The sequence below is a fragment of the Mercenaria mercenaria genome, chromosome 16, assembly GCF_021730395.1.
Source record: "Mercenaria mercenaria strain notata chromosome 16, MADL_Memer_1, whole genome shotgun sequence".
In the NCBI taxonomy this organism is placed as follows: Eukaryota; Metazoa; Mollusca; class Bivalvia; order Venerida; family Veneridae; genus Mercenaria; species Mercenaria mercenaria.
The window spans coordinates 55,507,779-55,522,598 of record NC_069376.1 but is presented as its reverse complement, the minus strand read 5'-3'; positions in this window follow the sequence as shown (position 1 = coordinate 55,522,598).

The following is a 14,820-nucleotide window of genomic DNA, read 5'->3' as shown; positions in this document are numbered from 1 at the left end:
ACATAATTATCATAGAATAGGCATATGCAATAAGTATATAAATACATGTTAAGACCTGTGAGAGTAACGCTAATCTTGACCAAGCGTCTAAATACTTCATTAAACATCCTAGATGGTCGCAAAAACAATATGTTGGTTTTCTCATGGTGCAGCTCATATTTTTCTTGTGGGTTAATTGACAGTTACAGTTTATGTTTAGTTGAGTATTACATCCGTATTGAAAAAAAAACTGTAAAAGAAAAAGGATGTTCCTTTCAAAATATAAACGTTTATAGGACCCTACGTAGAACAAATTGCCTTCATTTCTTGTGTTTGAAGCCAGTGTGAAGCATTTGCTCACATTTGTGAAGTCTAAGGATTTCTGGCCAACCATCAAACCTTTCTTATCACAAAAACAGGTTAACAAATCCAACAGTCAAATTATTCTTAAGGACCCCAACTCCGACTCCCTTATATCAAACCAGAACACTGTAGTTAACCAAATGAATGTTTTTTATGTTAACATTGCTAAAAACATTGGCATTAATTCCCAAACGCCAGTAAACCAAGATCACCCAAGTGTCCAACATATTCATGATAACACCAATATGAACGCCTTTGATTTTTCTCCAATTCCTGAGTCAAACATCACTAAAAGTATAAAAAAACCTGGATAGTAAAAAAGCCACAGGAGTGGACGGTATACCAGCAAAAATAATCAAAGCCGGGTCCCAAAGTCTTACCCCTCCTATCACTGCTATGGCTAATTCAATCCTAATCAAAGGTCAATTCCCATCAAAATTAAAACAGGCACAGGTCACGCCTATCTATAAAAAAGATGATCCCTTTATCCAAAAGAACTACAGGCCAGTGAGTATCCTTCCCACTATGTCAAAACTTTATGAAAGAGAAATCTGCAACCAGTTAAATACCCACTTTAGTAATATCTTCCACCCCTTCCTTGCAGCATTTAGACCATCATTTGGCTGTCAAACTACCCTTCTTCGTCTGGTTGAAGACTGGAAAAAGGCCCTAGATGAAAATAAATATGTCGGCGCCATTCTCATGGATCTATCCAAGGCGTTTGACTGTCTACCTCATAACTTAATACTCCTTAAACTCAAGGCATATGGTCTCTCAGAAAAAGCCTGCGGGTTACTCAATAGTTACTTAACAAATAGGTGCCAGATGGTCAAAATCAATTGTTTCAAAAGCGAATGGCTTGAAATCATAAAAGGAGTACCCCAAGGATCAATACTTGGGCCTCTTATATTCAACATCTTCATAAACGATATTTTCTACTTTATTAAGAAATCAACCCTATATAACTATGCAGACGACAATACCTTGTCTTTCAGTCACCAGAACCTAACCACCTTCAAAGAAACACTCGAATCTGAAAGCAAAGAATTAATTACTTGGTTTGAAATCAATCAAATGCAGGCAAACCCAGAAAAATTTCAAGCAATATGCATAGGCAAGAAATCAAATAACGCGGTCAAATCTTTCAATTTAAATAACAATGAAATCACGTGTGAAGACGAGGTCAAACTACTAGGTGTTACACTAGACTCCCTACTTGATTTTGACAGCCAGGTCACTAATATATGTCGCAAAGCAGCAAAACAGTTAAATGTATTACAACGGCTAAGTAAATTCCTAAATTTTTAAACAAGATTGGTCATTTTTAAATCCTTCATCCGATCCAACTTCAACTACTGTCCGCTCGTGTGGCATTTCTGTAGTAAATCAAATACTGAAAAGCTTGAAAAATTACAGTATCGTGGCTTAAGAATTGTTTATAATGACTATGAATCATCTTATGAAACCTTATTAAACAAAGTTAAACTAACTACTCTTCACCTAAGCAGATTAAGAACAATTGCTATTGAAACTTATAAAATGATAAACAACATCTCACCAGAATATATTAGATCCTTAGTAAATGTAAAATCTTCTTCTTATAATTTCAGATATGAAAACACATTAGAAATACCGACAGTAAAAACAGTCAGGTATGGCAAGAACTCTTTTAGGTTTGAGGCCGTTCAGGTGTGGAACAGTCTGCCAAATGATATAAGGACTGCACAGGAATACAAGGAATTTGTCAGGCTGATCCGCACCTGGACTGGTCCCAAATGTAAATGTGCCATGTGCTTATAGTTGCTTTTATACTTTTCTTTGCTGTTTGGCTTGTTGTGTTGCTTTATTTGTTTGTGTGCTTCTTAGTTTCGTCCTCAGCTAAAGACTTTTTTTTGCATTTATCAGTTTAATTTGTTTGTCTGCTTCCATGTTTTTTGGTTTTTATTCTTTTTTGTGCTGTCGCCTGGTGGAGTCTTAGCGCGTGTGGACTGGCCATACAGCTGGCAAAACCAGGTGAAGCATATCTTAAACTTTTTATCACTACTTCATCTATCCATTTACTCATTATCTTAACAATAGTTTTTCATTTTAACTGAGTACTTACATTTAAATAGTAATATAAGTCATAATTTAGTATATTCTTAATATATATTTTTTTATATATATCTTTTTTTCTCTCTCTTTCATGCATGATGCCAATCTGTTTTTATTGTGATAACATTGTAGATGACAGAGGCGGGTGTGGCACTGTGTATGACCCTCTCAGGCCCCTTTTCCCTCTCTACATCTTTCTTTCGGTAGGTTGGGATAAGTACTTTACTTGGGGAATTAGGTTTTCTGTCTCACACTTGTCACATACCCGACTGTCAACTACTAATTCCTTATTTATGCCCATAGACTTGTATTTTTACTTGCATGTACCAATATAATATGCTTATCTTTTTTTATGCTATGCTTTAACCATGTACTTTTCTTTTACAGCCTTTTTTAATAGTTATATTATTTTTTACATATGTTTGTCGGGAAATAGCTTTAAGCTAATGTTTTTGTTATATATAGTATCCGACGTTAAATAAAGTTTCTTGTATCTCTTGTATCTTGTATTTGTTCAGTCTGTGAGACTGCCTATTGGAAAAGAAAAACAACTGCAATCAAGGGACATGAATCTGTTTTGTTGAAATATCTTTAATTTTTTTACTCGTATATTTTTATTCTATTTCATCTTATGATATTTCTTTTATGAAAATAAATCTAATAAATTCAAGTGAATTATATCAAATATATTTTTCAGTATTCCAGTTGGGACTACATTAAACATTCATTGTGATAATAACTTAAATAAATAAGAGTAGCTTCGAGTGCATAAATAAAATTCAAATTGAAAGCAAGTTTTCCTTAGTTTTCAGCTTCCGCTTCGCCACTATGCACCGTGTATTAACCAGTTAAAAGGAACTAAAATATTATCATAAGTTTAGTATGATTTGGACTTACCAGTAGCTGTATCCGACAATATATTAAAAATGTCTGTTCTCTAAGTCTTCTTGCACTAAATTTGAAGATTTTCGGGCAAATTCAGGTACAACCCAACAAAAACTGTCATTGAACTAATAAATCACAACAGTATATTGCCAGGCGTGTAAACAAACAACCCATTTTCCCATTTAGTGCACATGCAGCAGTCATTTTCTCCAGCTGTCCGATTCCAACTACGCTTTCAGTGAAACATTATCCTAATCCACCATACCCTTGTAAATTTTAACACAAAGAAGGTTTCCTTGTATACACTTAGAATAAAAATATCATAATCACTTTACCCTTGCCATGAATTAAAATAAATCCATTTTTTTGTTTCTTAAACGTCACAAAATGTCTTTCCTCCCACCGCCATTCATGAGAATACTACTGCTTATTCCGTACATGTGTAAACACCAGGCCCGTGTCCAGGATTTTTTTGCTGGGGGGGCCCAACCTGGGGTGGGTTCGGGAGGGGTATCCCCTCCCGATGTCGATTTTTTTTTAATATGGCACATGAAAAGATGCATTTTCCTGCTACCTGAAACACATTTAAGGATGCATGAATGTATCATATATTTAAGGAAAAGTATTTTTTAATCATTTCATCAAGCCTTTTCAATGTTTGTATGATTGTACAGACACAATATGAACTTCATTTTTCTGTATGATACCCATGGCTGATCCGGAACAAATTTACTTGGCTTATTCGGCCCAAATTGTTTAAGTTTTCCTGACACTGATGTCATGAGTAAAAATAACATTAATGAGCATTAAGTTTAATGTCTAATGCAAAGAATAATTTAAGTCCTTATTCAAATGCATAAATGATGCATTATAGTTTGTCAAAACTTTTTACCTGCTTATACGGTGTATATTTTATGTCCTTACTTAAAGTTAAACTTCTTTATAAGCTATAATCAACATTATTTTCTGAAAAGAGCTTAACTATCCAGCATGCCGCTGGACTATACTGTATCTTGACTCTCTGTGAGATAGTTGCTGATCAGTTCTTCACAAATCTAATTTGAGGGGATATTTGATTTCTTAAGACTATTTTTCTTCCCTGTCGCACTTTTGTGCTGGTTTTGCAATTTCAGTTTCTTATTTACATGTAGTTTTATAGCAGTTTTTAGGCCATTGGTCAGGATCAGCAGCTCTCCCACAGTTTTTTAAATTTTTTAAATGTGCTTAAATGTGCTATATTTCATGTGCTTTTAGATTATATGTGTATATTTATTATACGTGTGGTCAAGTGCATACATGTATGTATGCTCGTAAATCTGTATATGTATGTTATGTAATGTATATATGTGCATGCGTATGTATGTGTATGGGTGTACGTGTAGATATGTATATAGAAATAGTGTCTAAAATGATTAATTTTAATAATATATTATCTTACTTTGGACCCTTACTTTGCTTGTCATTGTTTGTTTTTTAAACCATATGTAATGTTTTAAATATATATGTATATGTATTTTATAATCATAACTTAATCTTTTAGTTACAGGCTGTTTGTTATATTTATTTGCTTCTTATGTCTTTGTTAAATAGTCGGCAAATAGCTTATTACTAATGCTAATGTTATATTGTTAAAACATCCGACTCAAAATAAAGATTCTTGTATCTTGTATCTTGTAAAATATATGGTCATTATTGACTATTAAAATCAAAGTCTGTGGTCTGAATCTGCCAAAATATTTGGTCCGAATCAGCCATGGTCTGAATCAGCCTGTTTCCACTGCTAATTAACCAGTTTGATTCGATTTCAAACAAATGATTAACCAGTTTCAAAATTTTGAAATCTTCCCTAATCTTATCTAGATCTACTAGGAATTGGCAGTCAGAAGCATAATAGTAAGTAATATTACTTGAAGAATGATCCGGAAGTATCTGAAGCCGGAATAGTGCAGTGGTCAGCGCGTTTGCTTCAAATCAAATCAAGAGTTCGAGCCCTACCACAGCCATTAGGTAGTGTCCTTAGGCAAGACACTTGAAATCCACACATTGCCTCTCTCTCTGAGGTGGGTTACATCTAGAGTGAGTTGATACATGTCTACGTCCATGACAAAGGGTTTGACATTAAATGGGAAATAAAATAAAATAAATAAAGTAACTTAAAAACTGTTTACCAACGCTTCTAGAGCTGGACATATTGAGGAAATAGCCAGTTCAGTGCTTATCCGCTCGAAATTTACCTCCTTAAACGGTGTTAAAAATTGTAGGAATTAGCTAAGGGCTCGGTTACCGGACCTAAATTAAACATGACTGCGAATCCAAGCTGATAATATACACTTGTTTCAGAAACCACTGCCGTCTGCAGTAATAAATATATTATGATCATGCGATGTCATTCCCAATACAGGCAGGTTACTCCGAAAAAAAGTTGCGAGTGCTGCCATTTGTTTATATGGAAACAGAAGACGCCCATACTACTGGTCCGCAGTGAATGCAGTAGTTTTTCCAGTTGTAAAGTAAATTTTGATTGGTCTATTCGCTCGAATCCTAAATTGAGAAACGGGTCACGGAAAATACACGGTAAGCGTGTAAATTTACACGGTTAGCGTGTAATTTACACGGTTAGCGTGTAATTTATACGGTGAGCGTGTAAATTTACACGCTTAGCGTGTAAATTTACACGCTCACCGTGTATTATAGTACCGCTCGAGCGATTTCAGACTTTTGACCCAAACGGTACGTCATATCTTCTTCCGATAATTTATCCGTTTACTGACTGCAAAATTCAACCCACGCAAAGTTTATAGAAATCATACGATGCGTGTTTACGTTCAATGTGGGAGAATTAAGGCTGATCGGCTATGTTACCTAACGCATCCGGACGATTCAGATTTTGTTTTTAAAAAAGAATTGTGTGCGTTTCTGTAATTTTATATACGTTTTTATACGCTTAGAAATTATTAGACATGCGTATTTGCATTATTTCTATACGTAATTTACGCTAATACGCATCTTATCTGGAGCCCTGTGGAACTATTTTTTGTCTTTCGCTGGATGTTACCCAAGCTTTGTAAGCCTGCGCAATTCTTAAAATGCACATTTATGCTTAATGAGTTACATTCGAGTATTGCACAATTACAAGTCATAAATATGACAGATTACATCGTATATTGGTCATAGCAAAGGGAATTGACACAACTTAACTTCATTCATGCAGTGAACTGTTTGAAGTTTGAGAAATCTAATGGAACTACATCCCTTCACGTGTTATTCGGTCCATTTAGAGAATCGCTGAACAGCAAGGACTCGTCAAAAGGCTTTCAGCCTTTAGCCGACTCAATAAAAATCGGGTATTAACAGTACGTGAATTGCCTTGTTTGCACACGATTTTTCTCCCGTTAATACATAGGCGGATCCAGTGAAAAAAGTAGTTTTTATGCAAGAATATAGGTAAATATGTTTAAACATACCTATTTTTATTCATTTCTAATACAACTAATTCATTACTATAAGACAATATAATGTCTATTCAATTCTACCTTAATTAGAGTGGCGCTGCGTATAGAAAATACCATTATTTCTTAAACTACAGTTTTCTTTTCATGTGCTTAATGTTAATATACAAAACGTTATTAAGGATATAATATCTATAAAATGATTAAATGATGCACATATTCATACAAACGACTGATAAGCCGCTATTTAATATTACATAACAACATTACTATCAGTATGTTACAGATTTTCTGAAATTCTTATTCAATGAGACAAAATTGACGACAAGAAAATTTGAGTTCAGTTACTATAGCACAATCAAAGTAAAGTATTGCAACACAATAGTAAAATTTTAATACTGCAGTACCATAATCAAAGTCTATAACTTTAACATCATAATAAAGTAAAGTACTGCAACACGATAATAAAACTTTAGTACTGCAATACCATAATTAAAGTATAATACTGTGTACAGTGCACTGCAACATCATAATCAAAGTATAGTACTGTGTACTGCAACACCATAATTAAAGTATAGTAATGCAACACCATAATTAATGTATAGAAGAGCAACATCATAATCAGAGTATAGTACCGCAACATCATAATCAAAGTATAGTACTGTGTACTGCAACACCATAATTAAAGTATAGTACTGTAGAGATGGTACCTATCAAAGTAAATCTAAGGGGAACAACTCTGAACTGATCAATAAACTGAAGCTAACATAAAACATTGGGCAAAAATGAAAAAAAAAAAAAAAAAAGATAGGTCTTTTTTCCAACAACTGATCAGGCAGATAAAATATGACCTACATTTGTTTAAATCTCATTATATTTATTTCCTAATTCGCTACGCTCAAACGTAAATAAATCATTTATCCTATAATCAAAGTAAATCAAGGGAAGAAAGAAAAACAAATAAATAAATTCACATTTAGGATTTGTTATCTGCATTGTCATGTATCTACATTGTTAACACGTTTTCTAGCTTTAACACCAAGACGTCATGTATGTACTTTAATACATTTCAAAGTCAACGAAAACTGCACATTTTATACTGTAAAGCTAAAAGCTGCAAACCGTCTTTATAGTCATACCCTGTTTAACTCAACTTCAGTCTTATTATCAATTTTCTTTAATTCTTACAAGGAAAACTTACATATATGAATATACTTTCCCAGTCAGTGTGCTGCGAGGCGGCTACTCAACCCTAACTCCGTCGTGGGAGGGGGAAGTAGAAAGATACCAAGTCTCAAGACCAGCTACCATCTTCTGGTGGCTTGACATTTTCTTCCCCCACAATTTATTGCCGAAAAAATATTATCCTCAGTGAAGATAATATAATCCATAGATGTTCATTTACTAGCCAAAACATGTACATTCATCAAATGTATGTCTTCCAAACATATCATTTTGTTTAGGTTACGAATTCCTATAAGGTCATTAAAATTTTCACATGCATTTATATCTTAATGAGACTATGATAAGAATAAGTTTTGCACTTATGATGAAATACTGTCTTTATCTTTCTATCTTACAGGAAAATGTAACTTTCTATCTCTAAAAGAAATTTAAATGGGGCAAAAATATCGTCCTTGGTACTTCACTCCAATATGGAACAGTTCTCTATATGTAACGATCTATAAAAGCATATCCATTCCGTAGAAATCTAGGCGACAATATGTCAAGTAGAACTTCTCAATTCTTGGAGTAATCTGTAAAATATAAACTAACTTGAATTATTATAAACATCATTTTAAAAACTGTCAACAAGTAAAGTACTAATTATACTTATATCAGCTCTTGCAATTAGGCAGATCAAACAGATCAGTAATTCATAAATTCATATTAACTCCCCTTGTTAGATAAAATCATATCGATAGAAAAGAATAAAATGTACTCTTTTGTCATAATACAATATTCTAATATTGTGCACCATGACTGCATGTATAAAGAAACTTTATTTATCCAGGCAGAAACGGTTATCATTTTCATGTAAGATGTTTTCAAACTTATATTACAAAAAATCTTGGACTGATGACATCCAGTTATAGGTTTTTATCCTATCATATAATACATGGGGTAATTCCCATGCCGTGCTCTAATCAGACGCTAAGTAATGTTGATATTCAGAATAACTCATAATACATCAAGTTCAACACTTTTATAAACATAAAACATATAAAATTTATTGTCAGTTCCTATTTTCTTTCTTTGGTAATTGTTTTATTCAATATTTGTATATGTCAGCGGTTTTATTTTTGTTTAATATACACATTCAATCGAAAGTATTATTGAATTAATTAGTTTGACTACCTCCCCTTATGATTATTGTATAATCTTATTTGAAATACTGAAAAAAGTGCCACTCAAACCATGTACCAAATGCACAAAATGTATATCGACAGCTTTTTCATTTGTTTTAACTTTAAATCTTTTGGGACTTTAAACTCTTACTGAAATTTAAAAGTATTGCAATGTTTAGATTTTCAATGGGTTGGCGGGATGGGATCCAGTTTGTATACATATATAAGTAGTGTACGTGTTGTGTTAAGCAATGCAGACAACCTCGAATGACTTAATTGACTATTCAACTCAGCTATATACCATTGAAAAAAGCACGAAATAATCGTGCATCCTACACTTCAATAACTTTTCAATACAGTAAAATCTTGATTTCTTTAAACCTAGGATAAATACATTCAATATACAATATGCACACTTTTCTCTTGGCTTACACTGACAGTTATTTTATAAGTTGTAGTGAGGCCCTGATAGAAAGTTTAGTAATGCATGAAGATAATGTAAAATAATGCATAAATTCCTTTAAAGAAAATTTACGAAATTAAGAAACGTTATTAAGTTCTGATCTTTTAATCAAAGTCATTTATTGTTCTCAATGGTTATACACTGGTTTACACAAAATTTATATATTAAAATGTAAAATGTATATATCCAACAATGAGAAATAACAAAAAAAGTTAAACTGGTATCACTTTTGTGTAATAAAAAAGCTTGACTGCGCATATTTATCACTTAAATGAATCATTTTGTAAGTGTTTCTTATGCTTTAGTCATTTTGAAGAGTTTCTCTTACAGTTCAGGAGTACTTTGCTTCAAATAATGTAACACAAATAATCATTGTCATCGAATATAATTACAATGTTTTAAGGTTGTGGTTGTAATTACAGCATTTGAAGGAAGCTGATAGGTAATGGCTCTATGTAATGTATTTTAAGCAATTCAACATTCTCTGGATGGAACTATCAGGATCATTGATTTCCTTGAAAAAACGAATAAATGCTCTTTGGTTCTCACTTATGCCTCTACCTCTTATCAGTCCTCCTGTAGTTTTAAGAGATCTCATTAATGCTTGTTCTATAATTAGATCTGTTGATAATCCTACCCAAAATTTGTCTGTTCTCCGCACAGAATGGTAGCCGGAGACGAACGCTTCGTGTACTTCAGGATGATTTGCCTTCAACTGCAAATTTTTTGTAGATATATGTATTCCGACTTTAAGTAAAGATTGTGTCCAGATGCAGCAAAGAAGGAAGCATTCTGAAGACAGACCGTAAATGGTCATACCAGTTGCTTGTCCGTTCAGCTCTTATGAAATCACGCAATATTGAAAGCATCTCCATGTACTGGATTCAGAGTCTTACTGTGCGATATCCTTTTAGGTAATCTGTCTTAAGTGTCAGTATTTCACAAACAGATTGCAAACTATCATTTTCACGTATAGCATCTTTTAGAAATTGTTTTGACTCCACTTTGTCTTACAATTCTACAATCCTCTGCATTAACTGCTCATTTCCAGACTGCTCCTTTTCACTGACTGTTGGCAAAGGAGTGTCTTGCTCTGAATCAGCAGCACAAAATGAAAAACTCGACTCTTTTGAAGAATTATCTATGCCTATCTTTGTAATATTCCGACTTCCATCTGACAGCGAAGGCTCTTCAGATATCATTTTATCTTCCGACTGTTTCAGTGTGAGAGTAGCATTGTGTTTCATAAAATCATTTCCAAGTCCTGTATGTTAAGAAACTTGTGTTTCATCTTCTTGGATGGGTGAAATGTGGTGAATGTTTGAAGCAGATGATAGTAAAAGAGTGTGCAGTGCTGTATCAACCATGAAATGTCCTCTTACAGCTCTTGCTACTGCTTTTCCGGTCAACATGTGTACTACTGCATTGGAAGAATAGACAGTTTCTAACACCTCTTTCAAACCTGAAACACTCATCAAATATCCTGTGCATCCCAGAAAGCTGATTTGAGTGTGGAAACCACCTAGACGAAGAACAACATTTTTAATCGGGCTTGACGGTTGTACAGTATCAAGTATATATGTAGCTTTCTGAAATAATGGCTGATCAAATGTAAGCACTGGTGTAACATCATACGTCCTACTAACTTTGGCAACGAAGTGTAAGGTAGAGTTTATGCAAGACAAATCACTAGGTGGCATATCTATCATAGGAAGGAATTTTATGGTTGACTTTGGAGAAAATTTCCGTTTCTTTTCATATAGGTGCATAAATCCTGACCAACTTGGTTTAGCTGGTCGCATTGGATATACAATATTTGAAAATATGTCAAATACTCTATCTTTTCTGTGAATGTTTGTCACATCAAGCTCTGCAAAGTTGTGAAACACATCTGCTTTAATTTCGTGTTCATGTTCTTTAAAATACTTGATTTCAATTCTTCCAAGTTCCACTACTTCATCCATACTTATATCTCTGCGAGGAATACGTGCATGAACTTGTGTACCTGGGGTATAAAACAATTAAACTTCTATGTGACCAAGCACGAAAAACTATGTTTGCTGTATTAAAAAAGTCAAGATCCTTATTTTTAGATATAGATTTACAATTACAATGTTTGATATGTACAATGGTCATCCTAATATTGTTATATGGAGTAGAAACTTGGGGTGTTGGTTATATTGATATTGTCAAACAACTTCAGTTGAAATATCTTAAAATTTTGTTACATGTTAAGAAGTCCACTCCGAATGAATGGCATGGTATTTGGTGAACTTGGAGCTTTGCCCATTGATTTGGTGATAAAGAGTAGAGTTTTGAATTTCTGGTGTAGAATTAATATGAAATAAGGCACTGCCTCAATCGGGAATCGATCAGACTTCAACTCATCCCTTTAACATTAAAAAAAAACCTGTCTACTAGGGTGTTAACAGGCAAATTGTTGAGAAGCACAATGACAGACTTAAGGTGATCACATCAGCTCACACTGTGCTCAGGTGAGCTAAAAATCATACAACTGAAAACTTACTAGATTGCAACTCACTGTTAACAAGACTTAACAGACAGACACACATCAACAATCTATTTGCACCACCGCAGGTTAAGAGCTCAGTCTAGGGAGACATATTAGCCTTCTTGTGCAGGCTTGATTTTTTTCTATTTGTGTTAAGTGTAATTCTGAAATTACTCGTAAAACAAATCCTAATTTTGCTTTTATATACACATTACAAAGACTTGCATTACACTTTATTTATTGAATAAAATGTTCACATGTTTAAGGTTTATCTGTATACACATTTATAATGATCACAGATCACATAATTTGTTTTATCCATACAAGAAATAGAGCTGAACTGTGAATAACAACTTTTAATAACAGTACTGGATACTTTTGTCAGGCTTTGAAATAAGTATTGTCAAAATAAAGAAAATGTGACTTGCTGTAATCTGTATTCTAAAATGTACAATTTCTCTTACAACAAGAACAAATAAACAAGAGGGCCATGATGGCCCTGTATCGCTCACCTGACATATTGACCTAAAGATCATCAAGATAACATTCTGACCAAGTTACATTAAGATATGATCATAAATGTAGCCGCTAAAGAGTTAACTAGCTTTTCCTTTGATTTGACTTGATGACCTAGTTTTTGACCCCACATGACCTAGATTCAAACTTGACTTAAAGATCATCAAGATTAACATTCTGTTTAAGTTTCATGAAGATGCAGTCATAAATGTGGCCTCTAGAGTGTTAACAAGCTTTTCCTTTGATTTGACCTAGTGACCTAGTTTTTAATCCCACCTGACCCAGATTTAACTTGGCCTATAGATCATCAAGATTAAAATTCTGACCAAGTTTCATTAAGATATGGTCATAAATGTGGCCACTACAGTGTTAACAAGCTTTTCCTTTGATTTGGCCTGGTGACCTAGTTTTTGACCCTAGATGACCCAATTTCAAACTCGTCCAATAATTTATTGAGAGTAACATTCTGGCCAAGTTTCATTAAGATTGGGCCAAAATTGTGACCTCTAGAGTGTTAGCAAGCTTTTCCCTTGATTTAACCTGGTGACCTAGTTTTTGACCCCACTTAAGCCAGATTTTAATCTGATCTATGGATCATTAAGATTAACATTTTGACCAAGTTTCATTAAGATATGGTCATAAATGTGGCTTCTAGAATGTAAACTAGTTTTTTCTTTGATTTGACCTAGTTTTTGACCCTACATAACCCAGATTCAGATTGGACCTTGAGATCAAGATAAACATTCTGACCAAGTTTCATGAAGATATAGTCTTAATTGTGACCTCTACAGTGTTAACCAGCTTTTCCTTTGATTTGACTTTGTGACCTAGTTTTTGATCCCAGATGACCCAATATCAAATGTGTCCAATATTTTATTAAGGTTAACATTCTGACCAAGTTTCATAAAGATTAGGTCAAAATTGTGACCTCTAGAGTGTTAACAGTCAAATTGTTGACGACGGACTGAACGGACATCGGACACAGGGCGATCAAAAAAGCTCACCTTGTTGTATGGAAAAGGTTTAAATGTTCCCCGTCATCCTGACCTTTGGAACTCTAAATCAATACAGGTAATCTGCTGGTCAAGACCAACCTTGTACTAAATTTTGTGTTTCTCATCCCAAGCATCCTGAAGTTATTGTCCAAAAACTGTTTTAAAGAACCGTTATTTTGTTGAATTTAACATCACACCGACACAAGATAGGTCATATGGCGACTTTCCAGTTTTTATGGTGGAGGAAGACCCCAGGTGCCCCTCCGTGCATTATTTTACAGAACTGGGTCAGTGTGACCTTGACCTGTGACCTACTGACCTCAACATCATTAGGGGTCACCTGCTGGTCATAATCAACCTCCCTAACAATTTTCATGATCTTAGGCTCAAGCATTCTCAAGTTATAATCTGAAAAACATTTCACTGTTGTGCCTTATTGTGACCTTAACCTACTGACCTCAAAGTAAAACTTGACCTGTATTTCATGATGTGATACCTGTGTACCAAACTTTATCATCCTAGGCTCAAGGTCTCAAGTTATCATTCGGAAACAGTTCAACTGTTCAAGGTCACTGTGACCTTGACCTTTGATCTATTGACCTCAAATTCAAACAACCTGTATTTTATCATGTTACACCTTTGTTACAAAAGCTATGATCCCAGGCCAAAGCGTTTGCAAGTTATCTTGACCTTTGACCTACTGACCCCAAAGTCGTCTTGACCTGTACCTATGTACCAAAAAATATTTAAATCGGTCAAGCTTTTCATGAGTTATCATCTGGAAGCCATGAAAACCTACTGACTGAAAGACAGACAAGCTTACTACATGGGGGTATAACAGAACATTCTCTTTAAAATCTCATGAAAAATATTACTTTACTGTAACTATGTTAATTACAATGTAGTAGACATTCTTTACAAAATAAACCAGAAAACAATTATCTAAAATAAGATTAATGAAACTTTAGTATGTTTTATGAGAATTAGATGCCCATGGGCAATATGTCGAGCCCGCCAGCTGTCAAAAGGACTGGGAGTTGTACATGACACTCCTTGTCTCATTGAGGCAAACATTTATACCAAATAAAAGTTACAATATAAATTATTTACAGTAACAACAAAGGAACGTAAATTTAAAAAAAAAAATAAAAAAAAATTTAAAAAAATAAAAAAATTCTAAGTCCACACAAAAATCAGCACCACCAGAGATAGGTCA